This window comes from Apodemus sylvaticus, chromosome 6 (assembly GCF_947179515.1).
Source record: "Apodemus sylvaticus chromosome 6, mApoSyl1.1, whole genome shotgun sequence".
NCBI classification, from domain to species: domain Eukaryota; kingdom Metazoa; phylum Chordata; class Mammalia; order Rodentia; family Muridae; genus Apodemus; species Apodemus sylvaticus.
In genome coordinates this window covers 86,368,836-86,387,988 of record NC_067477.1, presented here as the reverse complement: position 1 = coordinate 86,387,988, position 19,153 = coordinate 86,368,836, and the positions used below count along the sequence as shown (strand labels likewise).

General features: G+C 36.1%; 1 protein-coding gene across 1 annotated transcript in view; it reads left to right on the top strand.

The window, feature by feature from the left end:
* Agmo (alkylglycerol monooxygenase) overlaps window positions 1–19,153 on the top strand; it is a 401,155-nt gene that overhangs the window by 110,880 nt on the left and 271,122 nt on the right. The window lies entirely within an intron of this gene.

Below are 19,153 nucleotides of genomic sequence, written 5' to 3'. Positions count from 1 at the left end.
GGGGAAGACCCTTGAGGACATCGGTACAGGGAGAAAGTTTCTGAACAGAACACCAATAGCGTATGTTCTAAGAGCAAGAATTGACAAATGGGACCTCATAAAATTACAAAGTTTCTGTAAGGCAAAGGACACCATCAAGAGGACAAATCGGCAACCAACAAATTGGGAAAAGATCTTCACCAATCCTACATCAGATAGAGGGCTAATATCCAATATATATAAAGAACTCAAGAAGTTAGACTCCAGAAAACCAAACAACCCTATTAAAAAATGGGGTACAGAGTTAAACAAAGAATTCTCACCTGAAGAACTTCGGATGGCGGAGAAGCATCTTAAAAAATGCTCAACTTCATTAGTCATTAGGGAAATGCAAATCAAAACAACCCTAAGATTTCATCTTACACCAGTCAGAATGGCTAAGATTAAAAATTCAGGAGACAGCAGGTGTTGGAGAGGGTGTGGAGAAAGAGGAACACTCCTCCACTGCTGGTGGGGTTGCATATTGGTACAACCACTCTGGAAATCAGTCTGGCGGTTCCTCCGAAAACTGGGCACCTTACTTCCAGAAGATCCTGCTATACCACTCCTGGGCATATACCCAGAAGACTCCCCACCATGTAATAAGGATACATGTTCTACTATGTTCATAGCAGCCCTATTTGTAATTGCCAGATGCTGGAAAGAACCCAGGTATCCCTCAACAGAAGAGTGGATGCAAAAAATGTGGGATATCTACACAATGGAGTACTATTCAGCCATTAGAAACAATGAATTCATGAAATTCTTAGGCAAATGGATGGAGCTAGAGAATATCATACTAAGTGAGGTAACCCAGACTCAAAAGGTGAATCATGGTATGCACTCACTAATAAGTGGATATTAACCTAGAAAACTGGAATACCCAAAACATAATCCACACATCAAATGAGGTACAAGAAGAAAGGAGGAGTGGCCCCTGGTTCTGGAAAGACTCAGTGAAACAGTATTCAGCAAAACCAGAACGGGGAAGTGGGAAGGGGTGGGTGGGAGGACAGGGGAAGAGAAGGGGGCTTGCGGGACTTTCGGGGAGTGGGGGGGCTAGAAAAGGGGAAATCATTTGAAATGTAAATAAATTATATCGAATAAAAAAAAAAAAAAAAAAACTTAGGAGACAGCAGGTGTTGGTGAGGATTTGGAGAAAGAGGAATGCTCCTCTACTGCTGGTGGGGTTGTAAGATAGTGCAACCACTCTGGAAATCAGTCTGGCAGTTCCTTAGAAAATTGGGCACATCACTTCCGGAGGACCCTGCTATATCACTCCTGGGCAGAATCCTAGAGGATTCCCTGGCATGCAATAAGGACACATGCTCCACTATGTTCATAGGAGCCTTATTTATAATAGCCAGCAGCTGGAAAGATCCCAGGTGTCACTCAAAGGAGGAATGGATACAGAAAATGTGGTATATTTGCACAATGGAATACTACTCAGGAGCAATTATTTTTAATTTTTCTTTTTCAAAGTATAATAGCTTCTTAACATGTATTTAATAGTACAACATCAATAATTTGTTGATTACACAGAAAATCTAGTCTGAAGAGGTCATTGGAACAAGAAGTAAAAGCAAAGAGAGGAAAGAGAGATTAAAGGAAAGGGGAAAAGGAGACAAATAGGACTGAAGGAAGGAAAGAAGTTAGGAAGAAGTGAGGAGAGACTCTGGCATTAGCAAAGCAGTATCTGTACATTGAGTTCTTTTTGTTATTATATGCATTGAGGTGACAAAACTTTAGTCTGAAGAAACTCCATGCTGAGCTCATTTTCTTGTTTTTTATTCAAATAATGGCTCAATCTTGCTGAATGGTGCTGCCCACAACTATGGTGGCTCCTCCATTTCAAATACCCCACCCCTTGTAAACTGCTCCAGCTATGCCCATGGTCTTATCACCTTAGCTTTTCTAGAGCTAGTCCTGTTGGCACTAACTTATAGATCATCAATAGCTCACTCTGCATTAACCTGACACAAAAACACATCATTTTAAGTGTAATCTTGTCTTACTTGTCAGAATATGATTATGGCCACCTCAAAATACAATACATTTAATCAAATTTGAAAAGCTCATAGTTTTACACTTTGTTCAAAAGAGTATGGGCAGAATTAATTCTGAGACACAGGTAAAGTCTTAATTGTGATCCCGTATTCAATTAAAAGGAAGTCATGGTTTTAATATATAATTGCAAAGATTGACCCTTTTCATTTCCAAAAGGTGAAGTTTGAAGAATAGCAAGGAAAGTTCAGATTAATGCAAGACCAATACATTCAGGGAAACCATCAAATACTGCTGCTCCTGATTGGGCATCTGGAGCTCATAACAGAATCATCTGGGCAGCAAAGGGCCTAGGTAGCCATGCATTTGTGATGCTTGTGCAGTATATGTTGTCTCTCTCTTGGGTTGGATCCACTTTCTATCTGCATCTTTCTTTAGTAGAGAGTTCAGTGTTCTGTCTTCAAAACTTCCGGATTCTCACTTAGACCTCACCATAAAAGCTTAAGGCAATGGCCTCCTCTTGAGGCCCTAACCTTCCTTAACATTGGCTGATCTCGGTGCTCTCTGGAACTGTGGAGAAGGAATTCATGAGCCCCATAGTTTTGCATTTTGTATGCTACTGAAACCATTCTTGCATGGATAGCACTGCCAAGGTATGCTGTTAGCTCAGGTTGGAGGTTGTCCTGTTAAAGAGCAGTTGCTTAATTATGTCTCTGTTTGCCTTTGAATACTTCCCGAGCAGAAGTTGTATAAAAGTAAAAACTGATCAGATGGGTTGATTCTGTGAAACGAAGTTACAAGAGCTGGAAATATATTTTTAGTTAAATCAAGGAAACTTATTTATGAGCATTTTATTTTTAGGGCAACATTTTGCTCCTAAACATGTCTGTAAGTCAAATACTTTATGCATTTGTGGTAAACCTGACATCTTCTGTTCAATATGTTTGTGTATTAGTGTTCACTTAAGCATTTCATTTGAGCTAGATTGGGATTCATGACCCTTATTTATATAAATATTGTTCTTAAATTCAGGTTTTCTTTTAAATTATTGAAAATAAATATTTTGAGGAAAATTAAAATATAACAGCATAATTTAAACTGAAAATGGAAATAAAAATCACTAGCAAGACAAAGGAGAGAGTAGCTATGATATGCACAAATTCTAAGAATGTTTTAAAGAACCAAATTCTATGATTATGCAAAGGTAGAAATTTAAACTGGAAAAATGAGTAATCAAGAATTCATTTACTTGTGTCAGAACTAATTGTTTATAATTTATGAAAGTGGAAATGTAAGTTGAAGTAAGTAGTTCTTATTGGATGATACAAGTGAGTGAATCTCATTTTCCCTTTTATATAACTATTATTCAATTGGTTGTCTCTTTTGATTTCATTCTATTCATTAATAACAATTCCTAAAATTACACATAAAGTATTTAATTAAACAAACTAGACTTTGGAATTGCAAAAACAAATTTTCAAACTGTCAGCTGAGTCAATGTTTATATTTGAATGTTTGTAAAGAAGGCAAATCGAGGCAAATATTTTTCAGTACATACACAGATATAGAAGTTTGTGTGCTTATAATGGTAAGCCCCTGCCTTATAAGGCAATGCTTCCAACATGAGGAAGAACACACCAGTCCTCTTCAACTCAGCCATACTGGGAGGATGCTTCTTGACCATTTGTGCTTTGGCATCCTTGTCCCTCATTATAAATGGGAGTGAGCGCAGCTCTCTAATTTACATTTCAAGTGAATATCCTCATGTTCTCTTTACATCTGAAGAAAAATGTTCAAGAGCAGCCATCCTGTATCACTGTCAAACCTCATGCTGAGCAGAGTGGGCACCGAAATGAGATGAGAACAGCTCCAGCTCTGAGGCCACTTGCATGTGAATTTAGGTTTGAGCTCTGCCATTTGGTGCTTCTGATATGTGATGGCTTTTGTTACTTTTTTTTTTTTTTATATCTTGTATACAGTGAAATTCAGAAGCAAAGTACTACAACATTATGGGTGGCACAGATACAGATTTTTTTAAACTCATATTTTGTTCTTTTTTTCCTCTTTCAAACCACTTTCACGTGTCTTCAAATATAATCCCCCAAAAGTAATTATCTTTTTATTTTTAGCTTTTTCTCTCCCTGACTGAGACTGCTTAATGATGAGAATTTACTCTCTCAAGTTTGAAAGCACAACAGAAGGCATCATTTTGCTTATACTTGCTAAAAATCCTGCAAGCGGTGCTGGGAAAATTGAGAATACAAATGAATTCATTAGAAAAAATAATTTCATTCTATTAGGATCAACTTGAACATACAAGTTTAAATATTTTACTTGAATTTTGGACAATGTTTATGTTAGCTGATTTGCACTGCTATAAAAATCTCTATGCACTGATGCATTGTAATGACAGAATGCTTTTATAATTCAGAACATTTTCCTCAGAAGTATAAATCACAGTGCCAGTGATTCAGTATCAGTTAAGTGCAACTGGGAGCACTGTGTAATGCTGATTCACATAGAGAAACAGCTGAAAAATTTCTCTGGGACACTATCCTCAGTTGCTAATTTTGCTCCAAAGGTTTTTCTTCAAAAATGTTCCCCATACAATGCCTGAACATCAAAGAGTTGGTGGAGTCATAGAAGTAAGTTTATGCCACATACATATTCACTTCATTCTGTGTTTGATCTGTCATAAGATTGGGTCACACATTTTAAACACAGAACTAGTGAGAGCAAGGTGAGAGGCCAAATCTCACATGATTCATTTTTTCTATTTGGCTTAGCGTTTCTTTACATTTATAGGCTGAAGCAACCAAAGATAATTTTGTATAATTCTGAATTAAAAAAAATAAAAAGAAAAAGGTTATATTCTTTTTTATTTTTATTAGATATTTTCTTTGTTTACATTTCAAATAGTATCTCCTGTTATCCCTTTTCCTGGTTTCCCTTCGAAAACCCCCTATCCCACACCCCCAGTGCCCCACCTCAATGAGGGTGTTCCCTAACCTCCCAACCACTCCTGATTCCCTGACCTGGCATTCCCCTACACTGGGGTATCCTGCCTTCATGGGACCAAGGGCCTCTCCTCCCGTTGATGTCTGACAAGACCATCCTCTGTTACATATGTAGCTGCAGCCATTGGTCCCTCCATGTGTTCTCTTTTGTTAGTGGTTTAGTCCCTGGGAGCTCTGGGCAGTCTGGTTGGTTGATATTGTTGTTCTTCGTATGGGACCGCAAACCCCTTTAGCTCCTTCAGTCCTTTCTCTAACTCCTCCATTGGGGAACTGTACTCAGCCCTATGGTAGGATATGAGCATTCACCACTGTATTTGTCTGGTTCTGGCAGAGCATCTCAGGAGACAGCTATGTGAGACTCCTGTCAGCAAGCACTTCTTGGCATCCACAATAGTGTCTAGGTTTGGGAAATCTATATGGCATGTATCCCTGGGTGGGGCAGTCTCTGGATGGCCTTTCCTTCAGTCTCTGCTCCACACTTTGTTCCTGTATCTCCTGAAGGACTGAAGCATCCACACTTTGGTCTTCCTTCTTCTTGAGCTTCATGTGGTCTTTGAATTGTATCTTGGGTATTCCATGCTTTTGAGCTAATATCCACTTATCAGTGAGTACATACCATCTCCATTCAATGCTGTGAATGTGATCACACTATTCTTCATAAAAGGTAGTTCCTTAAAACTCATACAAAATGTGGTAACCAGCTAGTAAAGAAAATAATCACTCCATCACTTGGTAGGCAGAGGTAGAAAGATCATACAAACATCAAGGCCAAGATTGCCTACATGAGAGGCCAGCCTGAACTGAGATGACTACATGAGATCTTCTCTTTTTAAAAAAGAAAATACAAGAAAAGGGAACAGAAACAAAGCAGATAGTATGTATTTTTCCATGACCACAAAGCCTCTAAATGGTTAAATTCTGCAATAGCACTTTCCTCTAATATGGAGCTCAACTCTTCCTAAACACCTGCTTCATGTCATTTTATATAATTTTATTTTCATTTTCCTTACAGTGTAAAGTGTTCACTCTTATTGCTCGATTCTCCATAGGGGTGAAGTTATAGCTGGAACATGTTACTCTGTGGAAATCACTATGAAAATGCACACTGACAATTGCTGTTATTAATGCAATTGATCACTAAGATCTTACATCTGGAAGAAGAGGGTCATTCTGTAGTTAAATAGATCCAGATCCTCACAGGCTACCATGGGGATGATATTCAGATGAAAAGTTTAATGATATAGGAAATTTTGAATTCCAAATCTCTTTAACATTGGCTAGCACTGTTCTTCTCTCAGACGAATGAATTCCCATTAGTCTTGCCATCTGGTGCCCTAACATCCAACCACTAAGAGTTCTGGGCATTTGGGGAACGTTTCATTGGCAAGCTCATTGCCATTAAAGAATTTCCCTTCTGAATATTGGCAGCCAAAGTGTGTGATATCCTGCTGAGCAGGAGGTTGAGGATGTGAAGGGCAGTGAGTCTGAACTGTCTGCACTTCCTAGCAGTGACACCAGACATCAATCTTAAGTTGAGACAGCCCAGAACATGTGAAAATAAGAACACTGTTAGAAGAACAAATGGGGCATTATCCAACCAAATGGAAGAATGATTGCCACTAAAGCATTTTCCTAACAAGTGTCTCAAATCAGAGCAGTACAGTGAAATTAATTAGAGTCCATTTGGCTGAGAACACACACACACACACACACACATTCACATGAGCAATGTATTTTTATAATGAGTGTATTTAAAAATAGGTTAACTGCATGTAAACGTGTGCATCTCATGTTTTACATGTACATGTTATCTGGCCTAATGGAAAAATGCTAATCTGGTCACAGTTTTTCTGTTCTATGTGGTGCATACCATCAAAATGGGAATCTGTAGGGGAAAATATATCATTTGACAAGGACTGATTCAAGTTTATCACAGGGGATTAACATTTAATTACAGAACTAACATGCTTAAATTGTTTTGTGGCCCATATGAATAAATTACTAATAGATTACTATTTATTAATAGATGTATGCATTCTCATATCCACAATGTGCTATGAAGCTATGCTAACAATGAAAATATGGTTCTTTGGCAATAGATTAGTCTTTGTGAAACACAGCGTTTAACAACATAATATAGCATAACTGTTTATGGCTGATATTTATGGCTCTTGATTTAATAAACTGTTTCAAAATATTTTATTAATTATAATTATGTGTATGTGAGAGGTGGCTAGAAGAAGGTCTCAGATTCCTTGGAACTGCTGTTACTGGAAGTTATGAACTGCCCTGCATGGGTGCTAGGAACTGAACTCAAGTCCTCAGCAAGAGCAGTCTGCAATGTATGAGCTGAAACACAAAAGTGTCTATAGTGCCTGCACTAACACTTTTAAAGTAAAAGCTTTTAATACTAATTATTTTAATGTACTCTTTCTCATTCTAGATTTTAAATTCAAAATGGTACTCCTTGGAAAATGTCCATGTCCCATAATGGCCTTCTCATGCCTCCAGCACATGTGTGTCTGAAAGTACGTGTGTGTGTGTGTGTGTGTGTGTGTGTGTGTGTGTGTGTGTGTGCGTGCACAGGCACATGCATGCATGTGTGTGCAGGATAAGATGATGTCTGGTTCTCAGTAGAACAGAACACAGAACATCTTCCTGGTGGAAGAATCAGGGAAGAAGAGGAACAGATGCATGGAGGCCATGTGGAAGTCTTCAGATTTTTAAAACAGATACAGATCATAAACTAAGAGGTACATGGATATACCTGTGTATTCTAGCCATTTTTTTCATTCTGTTTGGTTATTTTAGCAAACAGATATTTTTGGTGACCATAGACTATTTTTATTGCAAGACATAATGGCATTTCATACAAGTATGGATATTATGTTGAGAAAAATCCCTTCCCTATACATGTGCTCACACTTCCTCTCACTCCCCTTAGTCCCTTCCTTGAATTTTACTTCTACTTTCAAATCATAAAGGAATGATTTTATGTATCTACCTATTTTTGTATCTATTCACTATATTGAGGAAAGCAATATTTGTCTTTTAGAGACCAGCTAAAATCTATTATGATTACCCCACTTGCAACCATTTCCTGCAATTGACATGACTTCACTCTTCTTTTCTCCAGGAAAAATACTCCACTGCATACATGTCACATTTCTTAATTCATTGTTTTGTTATTTACAGTGGTTTCACAGTTTGGTGATTGTAAATAGTGTTGGCAAAAAAAAAATAATCCTGTGTTGGTATACATGAGATACGTTGACTTGGAGGCCTTTGTGTAAATACAAAGGAGAGAAAGCTGAGTCAGTGGGCAAGTCTCTTAGCTGATAATGTATCTTGTAGTATTTTTTTTTCTTCTAACAATTTTAGAATTTGAGAACATGTAAGGTCAGAGAAGTGGATACCCTGCTACTAAAGGGAGTTCTCCATTCTATTCCTAGCTCAGGGGAAATATGCAGTCCAGGTAGACTGTGACATTAATCAGCACGTTTCCCCACAAACACTATTCAATTTCATTGTTGTATATTTCTGTTTTGTGCCATAGAATCCTGTCATATTATTACCCTTTAATAAAGTAACTTGCAATCAGCTATGGTCGTAACCAGGGATTTCTTGCTCTTTGGCTTGCTTTAGCTATCCATACTCTTTTGCATTTCCAAATGGATTTTAAGAACTTTTTTCCACTTCTGTGAATAATGCCATTGGAACTTTGAAGGGGATTATAGAGCGTTTTAGCAGTATACCCATTTTCTGAATGTAAGTCAGAGCAATACAATGAATGAGTTTTTTGCAAATATCTCTTTCATTTCTTTCTACAGTGTTGTAAATATTTTTTTTTTTATAAATTCTCTCACTTCATTGGGTTGATTATAGGGAACATTGATTTTTTAAAATGCAATTATGCAAAAAATTCTTTCTCTGAATTACTTCTAATTGTCTATGGCTTCTGTTTTATATGCTAATTCTCTGCATTCAAATTGAATTCAAAGCTTTTATTAAAGTGTTGGATATGTGATGGTTGGTTAGAACAGGGTGAAAGTTGTAAATGCACACAACTGAAGCAAAAGAGAATGACCATGTGATACTGACGAGGACAAACGAAAAACTGTGCAAAGCAGAATCAGTCCCGAGGGATTTGAAAAGTTCAAATAAGATCATATCTAAAATACAGGCTTTAGTTTTGACTGGAGGAAACTGAGAATACCTTTGAAGTGATTCAAATGACATCAGCAATGAACTTCATAGAGAGTGGGAGGTAAGAGAGTAATGAATCTGCCCTTCTCAGGTGTTTAGGATAAAAATAATTAGTAAAAAGCAGGCAGGGAGGTCAGGGTAATTCTGCATTATAGGAAAGAATGTTTGTATAAATCTAAACTGAAGGATAAGGGATTAGCATAAAGAACAAGAAAGAACAAAGAAAGAATTGATTTTTACCATTGAAAGTACATAATAATAATAAATCAAATAAATAGTGTGACTTAGTTACTATTGGCCCAGATGGTTTTATGACCAAGAACATATATTGTCTACTAGAGAAGGACAACAGTAAGTGTATTGGATAAATTAAGGTTCTTCGCATTCAAACACATATAAAAGAGTGGTGGAGTATTCAAACTTTAGGAGTATTTGTGAATTTTGAGGGTCTTTTTCCTGAGAATATAAGTTTACACAACTCATTTTCATGGGGGAACATTGAAGGAGTTTACTTAAGATAATCATAGAGATAAAAAATGTGTTGACAGATAATACAAAGACAGCAGGCAGACCTTGGCCAGAACTATGATGTTCAAAGGACAGAGAATGGAGTATATATGAAGGAAGAGAAGATACATATCCTTATGTAACATTTATGTACTACAAAATATGGCTCTTATTATGTTATTTAAATTTTACACTAAAAATTATAAACACATTTTTATCTTGCTAGAATAGCTCTTGGGTTTGGCCTGTAAGAAGAGGCTGTACCTTTTCCGCAAGGTTTTGAGTATGAGGTCTCTTAGTGAATGCAGATTTCTCTTAGTGAATGCTTCTCATTACAGAGACTGTGAGCATTCTATCTAGGAAAATGAGTGGGGGAACAAAAAATGCCAATGGTACAATGGATGGGCAGGCACAGGTTATGGGATTTTGACGAGATGTGAGGAGAAAGCAGGATCAACAGGTATTATAATCACATCACAAAATGAGAAACAAGAAGACTCTTGAAGATCAAACGATGAACTCACAACAACTAAATCTGAATGTCAAGTAATAATAGATCATGGCAGATAGTTAGGTTATTCAGGAGGTAATGCATTATTGACCAAAGATACACAGCCAATATCTAAGCACTCTTTCTCCAGTTATATCAAGACCTAACACTCATTGATACTCTTTCCTGTATTCCCACTCCATGCATTTATATTTAAGGATTACCACAGAGGAAGCTGAGTACTTGGCTTAGGTATTCTGGTTTTACTCAATCTGATTCTTTTACTGGACACAGCCTTACTCTTTGCAAGTTCAGTAATATGGACATTTTCGAATGTAAAAACTAGGCTATTTGTTATAAAGTACTAAAAATAAATTTTATAACACAAAAACAAATTTCCTTATCAGAGTCAAAGAGAGTCTGCTACACGTTTTCTGTTTCCTCATCCTCTCAGGATGCACATTGTGTGGAGAATTCATTTTTACCTAGACATTCTGGTACTGTTCTATTTGGCTGTCTTTTCCTGACTGGCTTTCATTGTGTTGATCTCCTGGTCACCTCCTCCTATTAAACCTTCTTTAAACTTTGCAGTTACATGATTTTCACTTCTTGTAGTTGAAGATACAAATTATAAGAATCGACATTCCAATATGAATGCAACAGAGTTCATTGTATCTCACCACAGGAGACCATATTGCACAGGCGAATGTGGAAGCAGTTGCCAATCTCAGCTAACGCTGATCACATGATCACAATTCTTTTTCCACAATTTCTGTTCCCTAGTTGAGCTTGTTCAAGTTATTATGCATGCCATTAGCATGGATGAAATGCCTGCTTTCTTTGAAAAACACATGAATCCCTTTGAATCTGCCTACTTATTGTAATTAAGTAAAACCCTGAACTGGGCTGAAGCTTACCCTAGGACAGTTAAGCAATTACTTTGATGTAGGCCTAAAAGCATGAACATTGCTTCCTGAATGAATAAGAGGCCTTGAATTGATACAAAACTATCTATTTCACTATTATTTGAAATGCAATATTGGTAGCATTTATTTCAAATTTTGACAACAATTGCAGAAAATTGTTTTCTACATGGAGAGCTGGTTTACCAAATTTTTGAGAAGTAAACTGATCTCCTTAATCAATATTGTCTCTTTTCTAGCCGGTTACATTTCTTGACATTCCAGTGGTCATTTCATTCAGTAGTGCTTCAGTTTCAGAAACACATCATCTGTTGAGCAGACAAAACTCTATTTATTCTACATTTTCAGAAATTCATATCCGTATTCCCTCTCTGGAGCATATGGCCAAGACCTACAGCTGTGTATGGAATGGACAGAAATCTGCTCTCAGTTGTATGAAACCACACAATAACTGTGAGCAGAGAAGGAGGCACAGCAAGCTAGGAGAAAAATAGAGTCAATTGGTTGGAGTGTATAGTTTATACCCCCTTTTTATAATTAATTTTTATCATAATCTAAAAATAAAATGAATAATCGGATGAAAATTTACAATATTTGATTACTAGGTGGCTAGATTAATCTGGTTGAAAAGGCTAACAATGGTCTACAGGCTTATAATCAGCTGGAAAGAATAGTCTGGCTTAAATAACAGTGAAAATACAAGGGTCTTTAAGCAGTATGTAATTTGTTCTACCAAATCTAAAGATAAAGCCATCTGAATAACCCTGGATATCTCTAATGCTTCAGTATGGAAATGCAGAGCTCTGCCGTTTTATAACTCTGCCATATGTTTAACCTAATAAATATACAGGATGCACAATATGCACACTGTGTGAATATGTACTTGTAAAATATACTCTAGCATTGAGTTATTAGGCTTTTGGAGAAAAAGTATATTCCATTTTCCTCATCTTTCCACAAATGTATCTTTATTGATCCCCTTTTTATGTTTATGAAACTTGAATGAAATATATTGCACAATTGTGGTTACAGAATCAAGTATAGCTCAGAGGCAGAGCAATCTTCTCAGGAAAACTACTATAGCATCTCATAGGAACTCCTGCAAACCCTAAGAGGGCTCCCCCTAACTAACCAAAGACTAAGGTCTCAGCTGCTCAGGTATCAATGCCCTAGGCATGAAGCTTCATGTGGACCGTTGATATTAAAATCACATTTAAGCTTCAGCAGGGTTTTACTTCTAAGCATGACCTCAAAGGCTTGTTTTGTTTTATCATTTTATTTTATTCAATAGCACCTCTTCCCAGGGCCGGTGTGCTTTTCTTGTTATTCCTAAGATCTCCAGTGAGTGAGTTATCAGGATGTTTTCCCTCAGCACCTTGCTTATAGTCAGCCTCTGTGACACAGACTGTGATACAGTGCAATCGCTCTTTGCTTATCATCAAGTGTATCCCACAGTTTTGAAGCAATTTCTGCTTAGGAATCGTTACTGTATACTCTTTCTCTTCCACCCTACTTTTATACTCTGAGATAATTTAGAAAAGAAATCTCACATGAATACTAAAATGGGGATTCTTTAGGAAACAAAAACAAACTCATCTTCATTTGGAAAAACTAGAAGACTTGGGCCTTGAATCAGGGTGATAACAGAAGCACTAGAGAGTTAGACCAGGATCACTGTGGTAGGCAGACTGAGATTCTGGAAGGGAACAAGAGCAGGCAGGCTGTAGGTGCTCCTTTAGTAGGAGGACCTCGCTTGCTTTCTTTCCATGATGTCTGCAGCCCAGCCCCTCACCAAGTGACAGTGCTCATAGAAGGAAATAGTACATGATTCAAGTTAGCAAGGCACAAGGAAATAAAAGCCAGAACAATACTCTGGATTTCCTATCACCACCTTTCTAACAATCACTTTAGAAAGCTAGTGAAAAGGAAATGTGCTGTGTGGAGCTTAGCCAGCTGGCAGTGCTTTGTAGACACAAGCCACAGTTTACCACACATCGTCTAAAGTGCCTTCTTCAAGTCCATAGGCAGGAAATGCTGACTAATGAGTTATAAATTTTTTTAACAAAACCATTATATTTTGGTTATCGGGTTATACTGATGTTGTATAAGCAAAATCTATTGATTATGATGTTACAATTAGATCAATAAACAATAAAACCCCTGTGATGGTACAATAAAGATTTTTTTCGTCCCTGTGCTTTCTTATGTTCAGTGGTTGAACTAGGCTGACTTTCAGGTATTTAATAACCCTCCATGCACTGTCTCTGAACTTAAGAGTTTGTGAGTCACCACTGAATACGAGTACTTTACATTCTCTTCAGTCTGGGAAGAACAGACACAATAGATTCTTATACTATCCCCTCTTGTGTGGCAATAGAAACTATCCTGTATATTCAAGTATGTTCAATAATGGGATTAAGGAAGACCATCTTTGCAATCATGAACAAAAATTGTTAGTTGATTAAAATAGGCACATTAATCTCTTGTTAGCTTAGGTTACTGAATCAAAATATATCTCTATTTTCTCATTTACAGATATGTTTCTCGGACATAGAGGAGTTAAAATGTGTAATCTACTTCAATATTTTGTACATGCTAAGGGAAGACATTCTGTATATGCATCCTTCCTTCATCCTACCACTTATCAATCTTATTTGGAATCAAGACAAAAAGAAGCATCAATGCCACAGTATTCAAACCATTGTAGTAAATAGCCAGTGACCCAAATTCATATGCATAGGGATTCACAAAATCTCATTCCTCAGACATTTTGGAGATGGGAAATGAAGGAAAATAGGCAGGACTGGGTCACTTAGTGCCTCAGCACAGGACAGAAAAAAAAATGTCTTCTCTATTGAGGTCCTGGCTACATCAATGTTTCAAAAGTATTCATAAAGTCATCAATAAAGAATGATAAAAATAACTTGTACATTTTTTTAGAATTCAAATATTTACTGATAATAAGTTATAAGAAAATATATTTTAAACATTTTTATATAGGTGTGATTTTTCCCTTTTTAAAAAGGACAACAAAATAGATGCTAGTGTGATGAAACTGATTGTTGATTTTTGCATAAAGATATTGCTTGAATATTTGATATGGCATAATATAGAGTATCTTCTAAGTTCTGCAAAAATTTTTGTTATGCTATAAAGCATTCTTTTCTATGCCATCCATGCATATATACTTTTTTCAATATTGTCATAGAGGTCCTGAGATTTTTTTTCTGCTTTTTTACTTTATGCTATGAAATTTTCATTCACTGTATGAATTTTATGAATTAGGGCTAACTTGATTTGTATGAAATCAAAACTAAACATAGTTTCAGTTTTTAGCTTTCTCAAGGATGTTCATTATAAAATTTCATTTTTTGTTTTGTTTTGGCTTTAGTCTTTGTTTTTTGTTTGTTTGTTTATTGAGACCTAATTTTGTGAAGGCCCAAGCAGGCTTGTTATGAACTGCGACTTGCTTTGGATGATTGCTTCCTTTCCCAAGTGCCTGGATTAGAGGTGTGCCTCATGACTCTGGCTTAAAATCATGAAATGTAAAAACCACAATTTTCTCTTTTAAAACACAAAAGAATACTGTAATTATTAATAACATTAATATAATTTACATATTTGGCATTTTATTCAACTATAATAAATGCTACATTATTTTTCATTCTGTGAAAGTGTTTAAAATATATTTGTCTATAACTTATTATCAGTAAATATTTTATTTCTGAAAAATATGTTACTTGCATCATTTTCTGTTCCTTACTTTATAATATATTTTTAAAGACTGATGTAGCCACAGCTACTGTAGAGAAGATACTCTTTTTACTATGCTGAAAAAGATACCTTGTTTTGACATCTGTCCTATACCTACAAATGCATATATATGTATTCATAACAACCCAAACAAAAAAACACACATGAATACTATACAGAAAGAACACATGTTTAGAAAACTTTCAGAATCAAAGTATATGGTGAATTCATCAACTAAATCTCTACTGATGGAAACATTTCTTCTTTTTTTAAAAAAAAATCCTTTTTCTATTATGCTTGTCTTCGTTTTATTTTTGCTGGGATAAAAATGCTAAACAAAGTAACTTAAAGGAGAAAATGTTAATTTTGGTTATAATTCCTACTTATTAATAGGAATTAATAATTCCTTTCAGGGAAGTCATTATGGGAGAAGCTTGAGAAAGCAATTCACATTACAGCCACATCAGGTACACAGAGCCACAGATCACAAATGTATATTAGTGCTCAGTTAGAGTCATAGACTCATACACGCCCAGTTGTGCTCAGTTTGAACACAGAGCTATAGATTGATACATGCATAGTAATATATAGTTCACACTCCTCTGTGAGTTCTTTAGCCCACGACTCTGGGCCAGGAATGTGCTATATACCATTCTTGAATGGGACCTTCTCAATCATTGCCATAAGCATCACTTGTACTACAAACTGTTTCTGAAATATGGTTGAAATACTATGGTGGTTTAAATAAGAATGACCCCCATAGTTTTATATGCTTGAAATATTGGTCACTGGTTGATAAAATTGTCTTCAGAAGGATTAGGAGGTTTACTATTTTAGAGAAGCTATGTCATCAGGGGTGGACTCATGACCAGCCCCAGTCTCTTCCCCCCGTCCCCAAGCCTACAAACTGCAGATAAAAAGCAAGTTCTCTTCTAACTGAAACAGTTTTTCATAACTGACTGCCTTCTACCCCCCTGCTACTCACCATGATGGCCATAGAATCACCCTTGAAACTGTAAGGAGGCCCCCAATGAAATGCTTTCCTTTAAAAGAAAGCCTTGGCCTTGACCAATGTGTCTCTTCACAGCAATAGAACAGGAAACAGGACACATAACTTCAAGGATGCTTTTCAATAACTTTCCATGACATACAAGACACTCTCACCCCCAACCCCACCACAAACACACACACACACACACACACACACACACACACACACACACACACACATCCACTTGTCCACATACCTTGACGTGAAACCAGCTAGGCTGAAAGCAGAATGCAGATCATTTGGAAAGAGAAATGGCATTAGGAGAAGTCCTAAAAGAAGTACACAGCAAATAACGCAGCCAAACATAATCAAAACACATTATATATGTGCATTAATATGCCACATGAGTCTATCACTTTGTTTCATGAATATATGCAAATAAAACATTTGAAGAGAAAAAATAACAGAAACTTTATTTGTTTCACACACTGAAAATAACTAATACACATTTCAAAAGGAAAATAAATGTAAACAAACCAGAACAGTAAACAATTTTATCTAGGAGTACTACTCATCAATGAAAGACCAAATAACTATAAACACAGAAAGACAACAGTTTATTATTTCTTTATGTTGAATAATAAAAAAAGGCCAAACTTCATATTTTGAGTACTTTAAGGTTCTATTTATTTGACATTCTCAAAGTAGAAAAGCTAAGAGGAGAGAAAGCAAATTAATTGTAAGACAACATGGACTGTGAGTGACAGTGAGTCACAGGCTACCTTATTCATATGTTGTACAAAAAATTAGAAGCTTGAAAGAACAACTGATTGTGATATGGTTTCAGGGTCCCAGAAATCAGTCTGTCACTTCTATGAACCCACAGCCCAAGCCCCAAGTTTATCTGTTAAGGCGTTCAGCTGCGGGCAGGCTGTCTCGGCTCTACAGTCTCAACTGCACAGGTTCTATCCACGTTTATTTGCATGGCTTTTGGCTGGATTCCCAGAGTTTATACTAACAAGCTTAGCCACTAAACACTAGTTAGTTAAGAACGTCTCTCTCCCTGTTCTTCTTCAGAAGCAGGTCAGCAAAGGCTATTTCCCATCATGGCATCTAGAAATTGGAGATCATGAGAGAATACTAGAAACACAGCTATTCTTTAAAATTACCAAAGTGATATTGCACCCATCATCTTCAACAGAATCCTGTTTCCTGGAAAAGAGTCCCTTAACCTCACTGACCTAAAAGGAAGAAGGATCATGGAAGGCAAGATCATGAGTTGACTGGAATCACCAGAGCCAGGTCCTCATTTGGCAGGAAAGAATCATGTCATGCAAGCTCAAAGGCTTCTCTCTCAGGATCCCAAAGCTCCATTTCATTACATTATTAAAGTCCTTAATTTCATGATATATTTCATGAACTATTTTAGATTGTGTCTATCTCAACCACAGGAGTACATGAAAAACTATAGAATACTAAGATTTCTCTATAGCAGTAGTAATTACATAACTGCTTTTGATTGCCATGTGTTAAACATTAGAAATGGAGGTTTTACTGAAAGATTATATATATATATATATATATATATATATATATATATATATATATATATATATATATATAATAAAGGTTTCTGTGTTTCTGTGTGTCTTTGTGCATGTATATGTGCGCATGTGTGTGTATGTGTGTATGTGTATGTTGCACCATGTCCAGAGAAGGTCATTGGATTCCCAGGAAGCATTACAAGGAGTTATGAACAATCCAGTGTAATGAGAAAGAAACATGGGTCTTTGTAAGAGTAGCAAGTGCTCTTAACCACTGAGCCATCCAGGCCCTGAAGCTTGCACATTTATGAAAACTGCTTAAAGTTAACAACTCAATAATATAGCATATATATTACATTAGAATTTGGCTACATGAGTGGAATTTTTGGCTACATATTAAACAAATATATTCATATAAATGTATATTTTGGCACTGTAAATAAGCATAATTATTTCTAATTATGCCATTGCAAAGCACTAATAAAATGTTATGTGAACATAAAGTCTATAAATTGCTTATAGGAAAAGAAAAAATATTACTGTTGAACAGAATATATAATTTTATTAAATCTTTCTATAAAACAAAATTTCTAAATAATATTAATTCCCCCCCCCTTAATATTTACTTTCAATTACTAGGGCAAATAATTTAACAATTCAAGTACTGAGGTAAGTTTACAAAAAAATTAATTATTCCATTTGCATAAGAACAATTGGAGCCATTTTCTTCAAAACACCTTTTTGTAACCATTCTTGAAAATTTATAATTTACTTCCAATAAGCTGAATATAGACTTGTGAAAAAAAAAACCAACCTCTTCCTGACTCTTGTCCATTGCTGGAAAGGGACGTAGGTGAGCCCGTGGGATCCTATTACTTCTTGCTGTTTGTGCAGCTGTGCTTCATTGATCTCAGACTCCTGTTACACAGTTTGTGATAGGAAGTAAATGCTTTCAAAACAACTACAGACACAGGTCTTTAACCTCTGCCTTCATGAATTCTTTGTTCCACAATTACTTCTGTGGAGGTTATAAGGAAGCAGCTCTAGACTACCTTCCCCATCTCTGAACCCATATTTTGTGTAAGTTAGGATCAATATTAGAAGTTCAAATTTTGGTAAGTCAAAAGAGACATGTTTATTCATATGTATATTTAAAGACAGGGTTTACAAGCACTGGGTCCTAAAATGTTCAGTAGTGAATTTTCTAATGAGGAAATGGTGTTTAGATTATATCAATGGGTCAGTTGGTAAGCAGTTTACAAAACTTAGAAAATTCATCAAATTTATTACCTCTTAAACAAAGCCCACCCAACATCTGAAGATACAGAGAAACTCTCCAGACAAATCTCTTACGTGTAATAAATAAGTCAGAAATTTGGTCCCTAAACAGTTTCAGATACTTTGTCTGTGTAGTTTTAAAAGAGCGCTTATGACAAATTAGCACTCACTTGTGCAAGAATAATTCTTGAATTTCTTGGTTACAGTGTATTTATTAGGGTTGATTATATGAATAAACCAATAACCAATCATGATCTAAGTATTTAGACCTAGAGCTTATTTTTAGACCTTAGTTTTTTTCATGCACTTCTTTGTAGTGACCTCACATCATTTAAGTACTCTCTGCAGGTAAGAGATATGTTCATAGCAAACACAGCATATAGAAACTAGAGTAGCACTAATTTAAGATGATAGGACTGAGT